Source organism: Pundamilia nyererei, unplaced genomic scaffold (genome assembly GCF_000239375.1).
Source record: "Pundamilia nyererei isolate P.nyererei 1_Seehausen unplaced genomic scaffold, PunNye1.0 scaffold00216, whole genome shotgun sequence".
Classification (NCBI taxonomy): Eukaryota; Metazoa; Chordata; class Actinopteri; order Cichliformes; family Cichlidae; genus Pundamilia; species Pundamilia nyererei.
Genome location: NW_005187617.1, coordinates 744,778 through 761,408, shown reverse-complemented (window position 1 = coordinate 761,408; position 16,631 = coordinate 744,778). Strand labels below are relative to the sequence as shown.

The following is a 16,631-nucleotide window of genomic DNA, read 5'->3' as shown; positions in this document are numbered from 1 at the left end:
GTGGGGGAACTTGCACAATCGGTGGCTGACTAAATACTTTTTTGCCCCACTGTACTTCCAAAAAGAAAACCTAATTTCTGCCGTTCAATACTGAACAAAATTAAAATTTTTACAGTTGTGCAAAATTGCAAAACTCTCAGCTGTGTCTGTAATCAAACCTCTGTAACTTTGCTCTGCTTCACCTCAGCAGCATCAGGTCATGTTCATATGTTGATTAATGGTTTTCCTTCGTTTTTGATCGACTGCAGAATATTTGTATAAAATCTCAGGCCAGGAAAATCTCCTTCATGTTTTTCTGTTTCATCCTCAGCTACTTTGACACAAAGGCCTCTGCTGTGATGTTTACACCTTTGATAAAGTCTCACAAGTGTCAGCTTTCTTTTTATAAATATAAAAATATGGAAATGTACTGATGCATGATCAGAATTATAATATTTCTGACTGTCTGAGGCAAAATTTCCCCGATTCAAATCGAATCGAATCGATTCTAGAAATCAGTAACGATACCATCCTTAGGTCCGATGGGTTCACCATCTTTATCATTGTAACTGTCGTTACTTTTGTTGTAACTAATTATTTATTATTTTTCCTATTATTTCTGTCAGCCCTAATCAGTGCTAACAGCTGACCTGATTGGCCTCCCTGGACTTGTTTGGGGTGTAACAACAAGAACAATATTAATATTTACATTTATAACAAGCTGCAATAAACATACTTATTCTTCTTTACTTAAGTTAAGTTACTGTGTTGTGTTGCAGGTAGTGCCGATGTGGGACAGTTTTCCAGTTTCATTGTACTGTTGGGCTATGTATGACTGTGCAATGACAATAAAGTTATCTTATCTGTCCTTTCTCCTACTTTTCGGGGGGGGGGGGGGCTATTTGCTATCTGCATAAACTTCACTTGCCGTGTCAGCAGCACGTCACGCTGCCGTTACGTCGACTATCCGTTCCAGCTTCGGTGGACTGATATGTGATCCAAACATCGGGCTGACGTCTTTAACGTCTAACTCTGCAGACTTTTTGAATAATTCACTTGTTTTTCATGTTGTGAACCTTTTTTTGAATTTCAGTTTTGCTTTAATTTTGAGATTTTTTTTTTAATCTTCCAACAACAGGTTTGCTTTCTGCTGTTTAACCTGCCATGACATCTTAGGCAGCGAGGCTCTCTTGCCCAAACCAGATGGAGTATTTCCAGTAGTGAGACCACGTTTGTCGCAGACCATCTCCTGCTGTGAGCTTCCTGCCAGCAAAAAAAACTCTGGCAAATGCCCAGACCTGCTTCTTCCAACGTTTTAAGACACTCGTATGAAAACAGAGAGTGCTGGCTTCAGGGCATCTCTATACATGCTAATAGAGCTTTGAGTTTTGCACTAAAGATGGATAATATAGCTTTGATAAAACAGCAGAAACATTAAAAAAACAACTTTGGGAGCAGAGGAAGGTAAAGAAGAAGAATGGGAGTGTTTCCAGCTTTGCAGGGACGGAGCCACTGAGGCGCCTCAGAAACAAGATCCACCGAGAGAGAGTAATGGCATGCTGCAGCCTACTGGGCCTCTGGCATCATTTGGCAGAGCGTGTGAGTGTGTGTTTGTGTGTGTGTGTGTGTGTCTCCCGCAGTCAGCCTTGTTGCCAGCAGCGGGCTGAACTAATCAGTTAGCGGGTTAGCTGCAGCGCGGCTTGACCTTTTGACCTCTGGCTGCTCTGACAGACGTATTAAAACATGAAAACCAGCAGAGCACTGAAACATCCAGAGACTTGCACGTCGCCGGCACACAACAGCGCATCACAACGCCGCCGGCCACGTAAAAGCTTTTTCAAATAAAATGCACCCAAATGTAACCATGGTTACAGATGAGAAACATGCACGGCTCAGTTATTTGTTGGTTCTCGTGATGGATGCTGCGTCTGACCAGCTGTAGCAGCCTGGCCGCAGGAGGCACACGGTGACGAATTCATCACACACCAAGAACTAATTGGTCCTGAGTGCGTCTGAGTGCACAGCGGCACATATGTCTTTGTGAGGACCAACCTTGGACGTGAGGACGTTTTCGGTCTTCACTCACTTTGGGGCGGAGCTTCAAAGGACCGTTTGAGGGTTCTGGTTACAGTTACTCATTTAGTTTGGTCCGTGTGAGGGGCTTGTGAAGGCGCACAATGTGTATGTGCATGTGCGCGTGTTACCTTGTTCTGATGCTGTAGAGTGTGGCAAGTGTTTGACAGCGCTGGGCTCAGCAGGGACCTGAAACAAACAGACACACATTAGATTAAACACACGCAAACAAACGACGTGACGCCATCACGGGAAACATCACTGATGTGTTTGAAAGTCCTGCCAGCGGTCCCCAGAGGCGCCGGTGCTCATTCCAGCAGACAGTTATCAAGGAGGACATTTTCTAAATGCCTGCGAGACATCTTGTGCATGCTGATTGTACGTAACGTCAAAAATGAACCGTAAGCGTGCACAGGCTTGATTTTTACAAGCAAGGGAAAAACAGATTACGAATAAAAGATGAAGAAATCGTGAAGATTAAACAGATAAACAAGTCTTAGTTTGGATATTTTGTAATGAGTTTGTAGATTTCCCACAGCTGATGGTAACAGCAGGCTGCCGGTTTGGAGAAGCCAATTCAGGAATACTGGTACAGAAGCTAAACAAAGTCCTGCTGTGAACAAATCAGCAGCAATGTGGATTTTACACATGCATCCATCTTTTCAGTTCAGGGTCGTGTTTGCAGCATGTTTACAGGAATTGGAATGTGACTCTACTCGTGTGGACAAAACGAGCGTCCCCAAGAGTGTGAAGGCGTTTTTGAGACAACATGGTGTTTTAGTGTCAGGGGTACAATTAGGTTATGGTTGGGTTTAGGGCTGAGGGTTAGGGTCAGGCAGTCAGTTTTTAGGGTTAGGTGTTAGGTAAAGCATTACATCAATTAGATGTCCCCACAGAGATATAAAAACAGGACTGTGTGTGTGTGTTATTAGGCAAGAAGCAGTTAAACTGTGGGAGGATGTCAGGCCACCAGGAGAGAATCTATGCAGACATGGATTCAAACCCAGGACCTTCTTGCTGAGAGGAGACAGGTTTATCCCACCTACAAAGATCATCTGTTTAAACGTTCGCTATAACTGAGCATTTTTTAAATACAAGAAACCGAATGTAAGGGTTGCTCTTCCACTGCTGCCTTGATCGGTTACTTAATTTTATTCAGTGAACACAGCAGTATCAAAGCTGAGTAAGGCCACGCCCACACGTACACCGGGATTTTTGAAAACGCAGATTTTTCTGAGCGTTTGCGCCTTTCGTCCACAGGTAAACGGCGTTTTCACTGAAAACTGAGATTTTTGAAAACGTCTTTTTTGCGTTTACGTGAAAAAGGAGATTTAGTCACGCCACATCAAAGGTGTACGCCTTTTCTGATGTCACGTTTTGGGCCACGTTGTTGGTTACATGAGATGAATTTCTACAATGGAGACAAAATACTGCTGCTGCTAATCTATCTGCCAACGGCGTCGTCGGTTTTGAATAAATTAAATTTTAGAAAATTAAATTTATGCATGCTATATGTGTTTTATTGATTCCTAAGTTGTGAGTCTACACCAGCCAAAATACTGTTTTTAGTTATTAACATTTGAAATGATGAAGGCATCGGAAAAGTAACACAAAATGAGCTGCCATCCCAGAAAAACACAACAACTTTTTCATTAGTATTTAACCTTTTCAGCGGCACAAAACCCTGTTTAGTCTTTCCCTCCCAGGATTCGAGACTTCTGATTGGCCAACCTTTCTACACAGTTAGGATTTGGCATGTTCTCGACAGTGTTTGACTTTGTTTTTGGCGTTAACATGTGGACGGAGATATTTTTCAAAACTGCACGTGTGGACGGGATTTAAAAAAACAAAACAAAAAACAAAAAAACAAAAACGGAAACTCCGTGTTTTCAAAAACACCCGTGTACGTGTGGATGTAGCCAAAGAGGCGGAGCTCCTCTCTTCCATGAGGCAGCCTCCAGACTCCGTCCTGCCAAAGTCTGATGGCGTTTAAAGAGCGTAACATTAGAACTGTCTGGGGAAGGTGAGGGAGTGAAAATATTCTACATCTGAAGTCCATGTCAGTGCTGACCACATGCACAGCAGCACTCTGGTTGGCTTCTGTGCCGCCGTCTTATTCTACGAGTATGCAGGAGACTTCCACAGCCTCAGAGTTTGAAAGAGAATTTGATGTTTGCTCTGAGGACAAGTTTGAAGTGCAGCAATGGCGCAACGTAAAAGTACTTCAAACAGCACTGCAGAGTTATTGTAAGGATGCTTTCATTTGATTTGATTTTATGGTACTTCAGTGGTGACCTGTCCTGGGTGTACCCCGCCTCTCGCCCTGTGGTGGGTGGGGTAGACTCCTCTCTGACTCTGGTTGGATGATAAAGGAATAATAAAGAAATTAAAAATTTGCAGTAAGAGTAACGTTGTTGCTCTGACTTTATATCTCCATGACATCAGCTGTTTGTGAGGCTGCAGATCATGAAAAATGAACTCTGCGTGTGTTTTTGTATTGAAGTACCCGTCAGATTTAATTAGTCGTTGACTCTGTTCTGGATCATTCTGGTCCTCTTTAAACCCGGGGTCAGTGTTTTCATTGTGCTGCACTTGGTTGTGTTGTGTTGAGCTACAGTTGAGATTTTTGTGCAGGCACTGACAGAGATCATCACGATTCAAAACTTAACAGGTTATTATCTCCACTTATTGACTCCAGCTTGTGAGAAAATAACACAAAACTATTATCGACTTCATATTTTGGTGGCAGAAACCAACTTCCAGAGTCAGGTCGTGCAGTCTGCAGAAAACTGGAAGCACTCATCTTTGGCAAATCATTTTCTAAACTATAAAACAATAGAGACATAAAACTGTGGGCTCATGTTGCTGTCCACACATTTTATTACAATAAATCTGGCTGGGCCATCTCTCCTTTCAAGTACAGCGATGACTGATAACTCTATTAACTTTTCCCTTATTGTAACAGCCAGATCTCACAGCGATACGACTGTAATCTCATTAAATACAGAATAAAAAGTATTATTTGGGTCATATTGCAGCAATAGTTCTGAATTTGACACATAATCAGTAGTTTCAAAGAAAGTGTAACCTGCGTGACCTCAAATGAAACTTCACGAGCTTTCGTGTCGATCACTTTGAGACGGGGCCGGTCTGGGATCCTTTCGTGTGCTTTCAGCTCGTTTGTCTGCACAGACACATTTGATTGTTTGATCCTGTTTCCACTCTCAGATGCGTAAATCTCCGATGACAGGAAACACTTGTCGTCTTCGTGTTCTCGCTTGTTTAAAACCTGTGAACTGTGATCAGCGTGCAGCCCGAGGCACCCGAATGTTTGCATGTCGCACAAACCAAAATAGACTCAGAGTTTCATTAGAGCTCAGCTGCAAAACAACCTGGCTGGGATCAACGGGGGGCACCGGGAGGGGGCTCGGTCCCCATGTAGATGCTTTGTGTTTTTCTGCGAAAGGCCACTTTTCTTTGTTGAAACTGCATCCCCGGCAGAGTCATTATGAAGCAAATTAGCTCGGCGAGTGGAAGTTTCATTTTTCTTTCAGGGTTCAAACGGAAAACCACAAACACATTTAGACTGAGCTCAAACCAACAGAGGGCTTTGGTGAAGATGAAAAGATTTTCAAGCACCCGAGCACACCGTGTGACTCTTTACAAAAAGAAAAAGCAACCCTCTTGACCCTGGAGGTCCCTCAGTCCTCTAAAACAGCGGTCTCCAACCATTTTTGCGCCACGGACCGGTTTATGCCCGACAATATTTTCACGGACCGGCCTTTAAGGTGTCGCGGATAAATACAGCAAAATAAAACTAGTACCGGTACCGAAAAAAGAAGATTTATTCGTGATTTATTCGTTGGGGTGGCTGTAGCTCAGGTGGCAGAGCAGGTCGGCCACTAATCAGAAGGTCGGTGGTTCGATCCCAGGCTGCCTCCTGGCTGCATGGCAAATATCCTTGGGCAAGATACTAACCCCGTGTTTGCCTACTGGTGGTGGCGGTGGCGCCAGTGTCCGGCAGCCTCGCCTCTGTCAGTGCGCTCCAGGGCGGCTGTGGCTACAATGTAGCTGCCATCACCAGTGGCTGGATGACTGGATGTAGTGTAAAGCGCTATACAAATGCAGGCCATTTACCACTTTTACCATAACAAACGTGAAAACCGAGTTAACGTTTAAAACCGATAAAAACCCTGAAAACCACACATTTCACACCTGAGCCTCAACTCTCGCGGCCCGGTACCAAACGACTCACGGACCGGTCCGAGGCCCGGGGGTTGGGGGCCGCTGCTCTAAAACAAAACCACGTTAATCACATTGTATTTCATGACAAGCTGTCAGAGGCATTAAAACCAGGATATATCCACAGACTGTATATAAAAGATGGACACAATCACTGTGACATCACTCGCTGGTTTTGGTTTGTTCTTAGAGCACAAAATATGTAAGCAGTATATGAATGTGCACTATTTACCAGACCTAAAGCCAACGATGTCCAAAACATATATAATAGAAGATTCCTCTACTTCCATTTGTTAAGGTGCATTATCAGGAGAAAAAGAAATGAGGAAAATATTAAAATTATTCTAAAGCTTTTAAATTAACATTCTGAGAAGTCTTATTCCTTTTCTTTTTGTATAGTGACTAAGTAATTCACAGATAATGACCCAGTGCTTCGAAATAAAATGTTAGAAAACATACTATAGCGATGTAAAGCAATAGAATACAACATAAAACATGAAGTTAGTGTGGAGATACAGAAATTATTTTACTGCTACAATATAACCTGCACTATTAATTGCATTAATAATATACCCTGCAGCCTTGATATTGCATTAAAGAGGTTTATTAAAGCTATAGCCACCACGTTAACCTTTTTATTCCAGGTGCAGCTATGATTATTTTATACACATTGCATGTTTGTGCTCATTCAGAGTTGATGCTCAGCCTATTAAAGAAGGTTTTAAGCTTTGTGAAGCGCTATGTCGTCACAATCTATTGTGTAGGTGACTTGGAGCACAGAAGGATGAACAGCATACACGCTTACAACACACATATAATCCAGAAGCCTGCCAGGCAGGAGGCCCGAAATTCATTTAGCTTCTAACTGCATTTCAGTTTGCTTAGTAACAGATGACAGAAGACCAGTTAAGAAAAGGACAAGCCCTCAGAGACCATCTAGGCTTGAAATCTATTGCCATGTATGGAAGGTGTTATAGAAAGAGGAACTTCTGTGTCTGTTTTTAGCCATTTAAGATGTACAATTTACTGTAATCGATGTATTTGATCTGTAACCGACGCAAGAAGGGGCGTAAACCCTGATGTTATAAAATCATTTTCAAGTGTATTCTTAGCAGGAGACGTGTGCTGATGTGATGCTGCAGACTCCTGCGTGTGTTTTAATAAACTCATCGTTTGATTGCATCTCCTGGGCCCCTGTTGGTTTGTTTCATTGCTCAACATTTTCGAACTCGTGACATTAGTTAAAAGTTTGACTGTATAAAAACGTCTTCTATTATAAGCCAGTGGAGCTTGTACAGCGTAAAGATGGTGAAACCGAAGTCCAGGAACGTGGAATCGTTGCCTGGAAAGCCAGTAACCTCTGACCTGATGACCTAAGAGCCCGGGATGAAGCGTGAGGTTTCAGCAGGTCAGAGATATACAGCAGTGTAGCGTGCCCGAAAAATCACAAACATTTCAAACTAATTCTAAAATGTAGCAACAAGTGACGAGACGCCAAAACTGGAGCGAAGTTTGATCTTCTGTTGGTCCCACTTTGAACCATGAAACATGACACCCAAATCTCTGAGGCTGATATGCTGCCTAATTTCTGAAGAAACAATAATCATAGTTTGTTTTAAATCAATATTTAACTGAAGGAAGGTGTCAGTGAAGTATTGCTTGATTTTTGTCATTCGATCACTAAAACTAAACATTTTAGAAGCTGAAACAACCGTGTAACTGAACCTCATTAGCATAGAGATAATAAGAAATTGCTAACATAACACAAATACATCTAAAAATATGGCCAATGGGGAGAAGCCAAAAGAGAAGTGGACCCAAAATAGACCTCTGAGGTACACCACGAGGCACAACTGTTCTTTCAGACGTCACTCGATTACATACATATGGATATTATTGATCACAGTATCGGTATCAAGGCAGAGATCCACCATCATGACACTGATGTACAAGAAAGAAGAAGCCAGATTAAAGCATCACCGAGACATTTAAGAACTTTTACTTCCAATTATAAATGAGACTCATGTTTTCAGTGCAAAAATATTCAGCACAACAAGAAGAAAGTCTAAAGTCTAATCGTCAGAGAGAGGATGACACCATGGTAACAACTACTGCTGCTTATGAGGCTGTGTGTGTGTGTGTGTGTGTGTGTGTGTGTGTGTGTGTGTGTGTGTGTGTGTGTGTGTGTGTGTGTGTGTGTGTTATAATTACTCCAGTGAGGCACTCTGCCAGTGATGCCCGCCTTTGGGGAGAAAGGCGGGCATCACACTGAGACACTCAAAGACTATCTTATACACACTCACAAGGCTAAAACACAGAATTATCTCTCTCTCTCACACACACACACACACACACACACACACACACACACACACACACACACACACAGCTCCACAGGTAGAGTAATGGAACAGTAAATCAACATGGTGACAGGAAGTTGGCGAGGCTGACAGGAAACGGAGAGTCTCTCCCCGGGTGGCTCGTCTTCTCTGCTGCACATCAGTGCAGAGTGTGTGTGTGTGTGTGTGTGTGTGTGTGACTACTGCAAAAAATGTTTATATTTTCTATCAAACTTTCTACATTTGATCAGGAGTGAAGATCGATGCGAGCTCCATCTGCATGGCGCGACAGAGATTTGGAGAAACAGTCAAACAAACGGAAAACGAAACATTTCAAATGTTTCGTTTTCCGTCTGCTGAGAGAAACACCTGGAATTAATATTTTGCTAACTGCGTTATGGACAACCCAACCATCTGCACCATCACCTGCAGGTTTGCGTCCATCTGTGAGGCCGTGGACAGCTTTCCTTTTACTGAGCTGGTGATGGTGACGTCATAACAGATGATATCAGCAGATAAAATTACTTTTTCCATGTTGTAACAGCTTTGGACGGCCAGTGTTTGCTGGAGCCTGTTTTAATCTTGTCTTTCAATTAAAAGAAATAATCTCCAGAATAAAGATCATCAAACGTTAGTTGGATTCGTTAGTTTTAGTTTCACGATTGGGATTTTCTCACCTATGTGCATATTGACCACATACTGTACATAAAAGATGGCTGTAGCGCACTGTGATGTCACCTATTGTGATTAACTTTAAGCTAAACCTTAATATCAGCTAACTGGCACACAGAGAGCCTTTGATCAACAACACCAGAGGAAATAAAACTCAGAGGGTTTCTGTAGGTGAACCTGTCCCAGGATTATCTGCAGCCGCCCTCGTCTCAGGATTTGTCTCCTGCTCTGCTGCCAGTGGCATGAGGCACGTGGCTGTTGGTTTATTCTCTCTAGCTCAAGGTCTTCTGAGGGACCTGATGCAAGTTCACTTTGACCTGGAGCTCTCTTTGCTCCCACTGTGGAGTCTGTCCTGCAATGACTGCTGGCTGGCCTTGGGAAACTGGTCTTATATTCTGGGATCCACCCCCTACCAGTTAAACCCGTGTCCCTCGTGACCCTCGCCTCATTTTTATTCATTTGCAACATTTGTTAACTTGCTAAACAACCACGATTACAGTATTAACCTGAATAACTGTGATGTGTGCAGCTGAACAGCATTACATCAAGGCCATCTTGGCTTTTTGAAACCAGACATCAGAAAAGTGGGACGGACTTTACCAATAAGACGCTCGCAGCTCATTGGCTAATGACTTGTGATTGATGAAGATCCCTGGTTGTACCTCGAGGTGACTGATGTTGTGATTTGGTGATTTATAAATAAAATACACTGAACATTGTATTAAATACGATTTGAAAGTGTTCACTGATGTCACAGATCAAGGGTCGTTTTCCAACAAATATTTAGTTAATTGAGAGATGCCCCCTGCTGGCAACTGGAAAGAACTGGTGTTTTAGGCCCTTTTTAGAGCAGAAGGCCATCTTTTATATGCAGTTTATGCTATCAGCAGGTTCTAGGAATGTGTGCAGCATCAGCTGTGTTACCTTTGATTTAGTTTAAGCTACAATTTATAGTTTATCTACTGCACTACAATATAAAGTGTGTTATCACACACAGCCAACATTCAAGGTAAAACGACTCACAACATTATGGTCCTTCACTGTATTAAGCCGCAGCTTATGTAAACACACTGATACGAAGACGGAGCTAATATGATGTCCCAGATGGAGATCCCCAGTGTAGGAGGGGTTTAGGTCATGAAATCCAATGTTTTTAGGGGGGAACTGGTCACACAGGGTTCAGGTTTCAGTTTGAGGCCTTTGCAGGACTCACTCGTTCTGCATGTAATTTTCATTTAGCCCATTTTCTCCGTACATTCATCACGAGGAGTAATAAAGCTGTGGGAGGAGTTTCCAGTCTTTCTGAGTCTTTGAGTTTTGAGTCTCTGTTACAACCCGTCCATCAGCACGTCCACGTTCTCCTCTCCCTTCTGTCTTTCTCTGTCCTTTTACTCTGGATTGAAATGCAGGTCACCAAATCCCTGCCCACACCGGGCGAATGCAGCAGCCGGCGAGCCGCATTTCCCAGGATGTATTTGTTGTTCTTTAGCTGCTCTCCTCTCTGGTTTAGAGTTTCTGAAACAGTAGCAGAAGAGAGCCGCAGGGAAGATTTAGTTTGTCCTCCACAGAGCAGGGGACATTTGTCTTCTTTATTTATTTATCTTTTTTTCCTGCGACGTACAAATAGCTGAAGGCTGTAGCAAGCAGCGGTCATCAGTTAGACTCAGCACTTCCCCCTTCTTTTCCTCCTCAATCTCCTCGCCTCCCTCAGCTCCTTCTCTTTCCTCTCACCCGTCCTCCACCTTTACCTGGTAGCCTGCTGACCTCTCAGCACACAAGAGATCTGTGTGTGTCACTGCGAGTCCCTCAGGCGGTATCCTCCACCAGTGAAGCAGCTGTTTTCCTGCGAGCAGGAGGAGAAGCAGCTGCTGCCTCTCTCTCTCTCAGATTCACCGAGTTTTCTCTGTTATTCATTTACTGACTCGACGTTCGCTCGGAGCCAGCGACTCTTCAGTCTGACCTCAGTCACATCAGCAACCCGAACCTAATCCTGCTCTGTGTAATGGATGCTTCTGCTAAATTACACATAAATGCCTCGGCTACCATTGAGGCAGGATTAGAGGCAGAGCAGCCAAAGAGCACACTTATCTAATCAGTGTTGGTCTAAAAATGAGTCAAGAGAAAAGTAATTATTAACACTACGTTGTCATTTTCCTCCTCAAAAGTTTATCTTTACTTTTAGGTAACTAATGCAGCTCTTTAATCATGACATTTATCTTTTTCATGCAGCTGCTCATGAGGCATAAATGATCTTTAAAACAGGTAAGACACAATCATGAGAAAAATAAAATGAGGTTTGATGTAACAGGAGTTTCTAGGAGGTCTTAAAAATTTGCCAAATGCATCCTCAGAAGAACAGCTGTTCGTTTAAGAAACCCTAAAAGAGCAGCATGGTGGCGCTGTGGTTAGCATTGCTGGCTCACAGTGAAAAAGCCCTGCGTCAGCTGGGATCGGCTCCAGAGTCAGTAGCTTGTAGAGCCTCCTTTAGCACTAATAACCTGAAGTAATGGTTTTATGTCTTTGACATCATTCTAGAGGAAGTTTGCCACATTTATCGCTTCGGCTCATTGAGGTTTGAGAGCGTTTGTTCATGCACAGCTCTCTGAAGGTTCCCAAACAGCATCTCAGCCAGGCTGAGGTCTGGACTTGTTCCACTGCAGCACTTTGATTCTTTTTCTCCATTCTGCTGTGGATTTGCTGCTGAGCTTGGATCACTGTCCTGCTGCATGACCCAAGCTTTAGATGTTGGACACATGTCCTCACATTTAACTCTAGAATACTTTGACTCAGTAAGTGAAAGGTGCCCCAACTGTCACCCATGCACGCCGTGCTGATAGTTAGTGTGAGGTGTTTGTGCTCCAGACTTGGTGCTGTGAATCATGGACGGACATCTCCACTTTGGTCTTGTCTGCTAGAAGGACGCAGTTCCAGAGGTCTCTGGGTTTATGTGATGCAACTCCGCAAACCAAGCTGTGCTGACATATTCAGGCTTTTGTCCTGGCAAACCTTCCAGAGGAGCCATGAAGCCTTCAGTGTTTTTCCCTTATTAATAATCTTTCTCACTGTAGAATGATCGACTTCAAGTTGCTTGGGGTGGACTTATGACACTTCCCAGAGTGCTGGGCAGCAACATTTGCTTCTTTAAGATCATTGCTGATGTCTTTCTTCCAACATGTCACCATTTTCATTTTCTGGCAAACTTACAGCGATCAAATTTCCCACACAGCAAGCAGTGAGAGGCGAGAGGAGACATGTTGCTGAGACGTTCCTGAAAAGGAAACGCTGACTGAAATGTTCATGCTCAAGCCTGTTAGAGGGAAACACGAGTACAACAAGACACCTGGACAGGTGCATGCACTTTTACTCAGCTTTCAATGAGCGGTTAAACAAAACTTCCTTTCAGTCTGCAGATCTTTAAGTCTGCTGCCAGTGACAACCAGTGGTGTCCAAAGACTTCACTAATGGACGGGCGATAATTAGACCTCTGAGGTGTCCTTACTCTAATCTTCTTGTCCTTTCCTCTTCACCCCTCGTCTGTCACCCTCATCATTCACAGCCTATCACAGTCTTCGATTGCAGCGACACCTGCCGCTCTCTCACTCCGTGATGTCATCTCTAATTAATTCATTACGAGCTGGAAAAAAACAAAAACAGATTGAACACAAAGCGACACAGGTCGATCAAAACGAGAGGACGGCGGCATCACATACGCTGCTCTCCCTCTACTATTTCCACCTCTCTCACTTTCTCTTCATCCCCCTCTCCATCCCTTCGGGCGGTTCATCCATCCTGCCCACTCAGAGACAGAAATAGACTGATGGAGAGCAGGAGCGCTCTGCTGGGAGATGACCACGGGACGCACACACTCACTTTACTGTATGCACACATATATTAAGACAAAACATGTAATGTATGCTCCTGCAGACCCTGCTGCAGATTTCTTCCACCTGATTCACGGCTGACAGCAGGTCTGACGGGATTCGACTCCTTTAATATTTACGTGCTCCTCACAGCCTCTGGTTTACTGCAGCTTCCAGCCTTGACGGCAGGATTTACATCCTGGCGGTTGTAGTGGCGTGCGTTTGTTTGTGCCTAATTAACTAAGCGTATATTATAGAACGTCAGTGAGTCATTTAACACACATGCCTTCGGTTTGCCTGCATTGAGCCAGGGGGGCCTGCATAGCAGCAGATATGATGGTGGACCTCAGCTGTGGAGGGATTTTTTTAGTGGGTATGAATGAAGCAGAAACGTGTGGTTTTCATGTTAAATAACAAAAATGTAACTAAATGTAACTGTTAGCGAGTTTTCAGAATTGTTTGGGGCATTTTGAGCCTTTTTGGCAAACCGGAATGCCAGGAGAGAGCGAGGAGGAATGGCACACAGGAAGTGATCCGGGACCCTGCAGTGGCCTTCAGCATAAAGCTCACCCACTCAGCCTGGTGAGTTACAGCAGCAGGCTCTGGATACGATTTTAAATAAAGATTTAAAGAGTTACAGGTGGCTCTGTGGTGCAGAGAAAAGCCAAAAGCTTCCAGGTTTCTGGATTTTTCTGTACAGAGTGCATCTGTTGTCCCTGTGAAGGATTCCCACTTTTATTCCCACAGTCCAAAGACGTGGTCAGTGTGGGTGTGTGGTTTTCTGACTCTTAACCCTTCTGTATGCTGCTGAATCATGGAGCGCCCACAGCAGGCACTTTAGAACAATGGAGCTCCACCAAAGATCCCGAAGATCAACTCAATCGATGGAGACGCCAACATCAGTGATCTGAAGGAAACCATGATTCCCACCTCAGGAATGCTGCACCAACTCTGAGAGACCGGCCACAACACCCGTGATGCCATACACTGAGCAGAGGAAGGACAGCATGTCCCCATTACAAGGATAAGATCAAGACTGTTGGAAGAAATCTGCATGACAATGGAGAAGTGAAGAAAGCTGCTCTGAAGGGAAGTGCAAGTTGTGTAGCAGAGACTTCAGCGCCTTGAGGCAACTGTTGTTGTGATTTGGTGCTATATAAATAAAAGTGAACTGAACGGTGCAACAGCATCACAAAGAGCAAGACAACTCATCCAGAAGGAAGGAAGGAAGGAAGGAAGGAAGAATGGAAGGACGGAAGGATTTTTTTGTTCCTCTTCCCATCACTTGGCTATGATTTAGCTACTTAGCTGAAATGCAGTCCATGATTGGCCATCATGTGGCTGAAGACAGGACAGCTTAGAGTCAGGAACAGGTCTAGTTACAGTCATTTTAGTCCTCAGCTGTAGGTGTGAGGCTGATCTGTCAGCCAATCGGCTTCCAGATCACTGCTGCAGAGAACATTTGAATTTTGCAAATAATTTCCTCGGATTGGACTGACGTAATGGAAATTGAAAAAAAAAAAAAAGAAAGAAAGAAAAGGAGCCATTTATCATTTTCTGTAACACACACACACACACACACACACACACACACACACACACACACACACACACACACACGCCTGCACTCCTATACTTGTGAGGACACAGTTCCAGTCTAAATCTCTCACAGATCAATATCTTGCTCTTCTCTGAATTTGACTCTTTATTACTCTGAAACCATTCAGGCAATCTGCCGGCTGCTTTACACATAAACATGTTAAATAAAGGTTAAACACACAAAGATCGCACACTCAATCGGCTGCCCTGACATTTAAACAATTACAGACTGATTATTACATTTCATTTAATATGAGTTTCTGTCACAAACTGTTTGACTGTCTCAGCCGGCCGGGAGCCTGCTGCTCAGGTTTAAATGCTGAGGCTCTGAAGCTGAATTTGTGTCGTGTTTTGTTACAAAGCTTATTGGTGACACAAAGTAATGGAAATTCAACAAACGCAAAGGCTACAGAGACGCACCTGCATGCGGAAGTTTTCCCAGGAGCGTCATACAAACATTCATCTCACAGAGAAAAAGGTAACGACAACCACTTGGTAAACCTTCACAGGCAGCCTACGTTAGTGAGTGGCTCCATGATAACCAGATGATTCAAGTCAGCATCATCACATCATCACAATAAAAAGTTACAGCTACGTTCCACACAGAGGTTCTCAAGCTGTGGCCCGGAGGCCAGCAGCAGGCCTCAGCAGCACTTAAACACATTCATATATCCACAGACAGCCACGTGCTCCTTTCTTAAAGCTCTTTTAGTCAAAACTCAGTTTCTTGGTCTCGCCTTGATCCAGCATGCAAACGGCCTGCTGATCTGATTTAATGAATGTTTAAAAAGATAAATGTAAGCAGGCACAAATATGACAATTACTAACATTAAACATCAAAATTCTCCGTTCTCTCTTGGCTCTTGATGGAGGCGGTCGCACTTTCTCCCTCTCCCTTATCTTTCCTGATTGGTTTCTCATGGCCTTTGTATAGTCTCGTGTATTCTCTAACCCTAAGAGAGTCTCCCAGACTTGTTCTCTAAAAACCTGAAGAAGAATTATGGATTTAATCAACTGGTCAAATGGAATTGACCCCCTGCTGGGCTCGGGAGAGCCTGATTGTCCTGCGGAGATGTTTGCTGTCGGATACTTGATGGTCCGTTGCGTCGTGTGTCTGGCGACACTCTCGATGGAGGACGCTGAACGACATCTACCAATTCGGAACCACAATAACAGAGTTCTGATCGGACCCGGCTTATCGAAGAACAAGAAGCGGCTACAGCTGTTCAAAATCCCACAAGGCTGTTCGACATGATAGACGATGGGCAGGGCTGTGAGTACTCAGACTGTGTTTACTGAATGCAATCTGGATAAGATCTTGCAGAAGAACAACGGGAATTGAGAGACCTGTGACCAGTGCCTCTTTCCTCATGTTGTGCATTTTCCATTGTTATACCCCTCTGACCTGTCTTCCCCATGTGATGTTTGTGTAATGTATGTATGGTCGGGAGGGTAAGATGGCACTGGCACGGCTGGCAGCCTTAACCCAATTCCCCTCGGGATGAATAAAGTATGATCAATCAATCAAAACCAATGAGCAATCTGCATTGTAAGACGCAGTGAGTTTTTTTCTCCTCTGATGTGCTGCTGCTTCACAACGCTCCCTCCAATCCGAAGTTATTTCTCCTGTAGGCCGCCCGAAAAAGTGACAGACTCAATAAATCAAAAACAAGAGAGAATTTAATTCTGTCTCCTTTCCAGAGAAAAACAATCAGCGTGAGGCACCGATCACTTGGTAACTCCCGTACTGTGCAGGGATGAAGGCTGCAGTGAGAACGGGCCAATTAGACGTAGATTATCCATAAGTCCCACATCCGAACAGTAACAGTCCCACACACACAAGCGCACACACACACACACACACACA

The 16,631-nt window shown here is 43.9% G+C and overlaps 1 protein-coding gene across 1 annotated transcript in view; it reads right to left on the bottom strand.

The window, feature by feature from the left end:
• The window catches only part of LOC102191980 (extracellular sulfatase Sulf-2-like), a 73,943-nt gene that overhangs the window by 32,912 nt on the left and 24,400 nt on the right, over nt 1-16,631 (bottom strand). Inside the window, exon 3 of the mRNA XM_005748212.1 lies at nt 2,184-2,241. The gene's annotated coding sequence lies outside the window, so the exon portion shown is untranslated. The remainder of the gene's footprint in view (nt 1-2,183; nt 2,242-16,631) is intronic.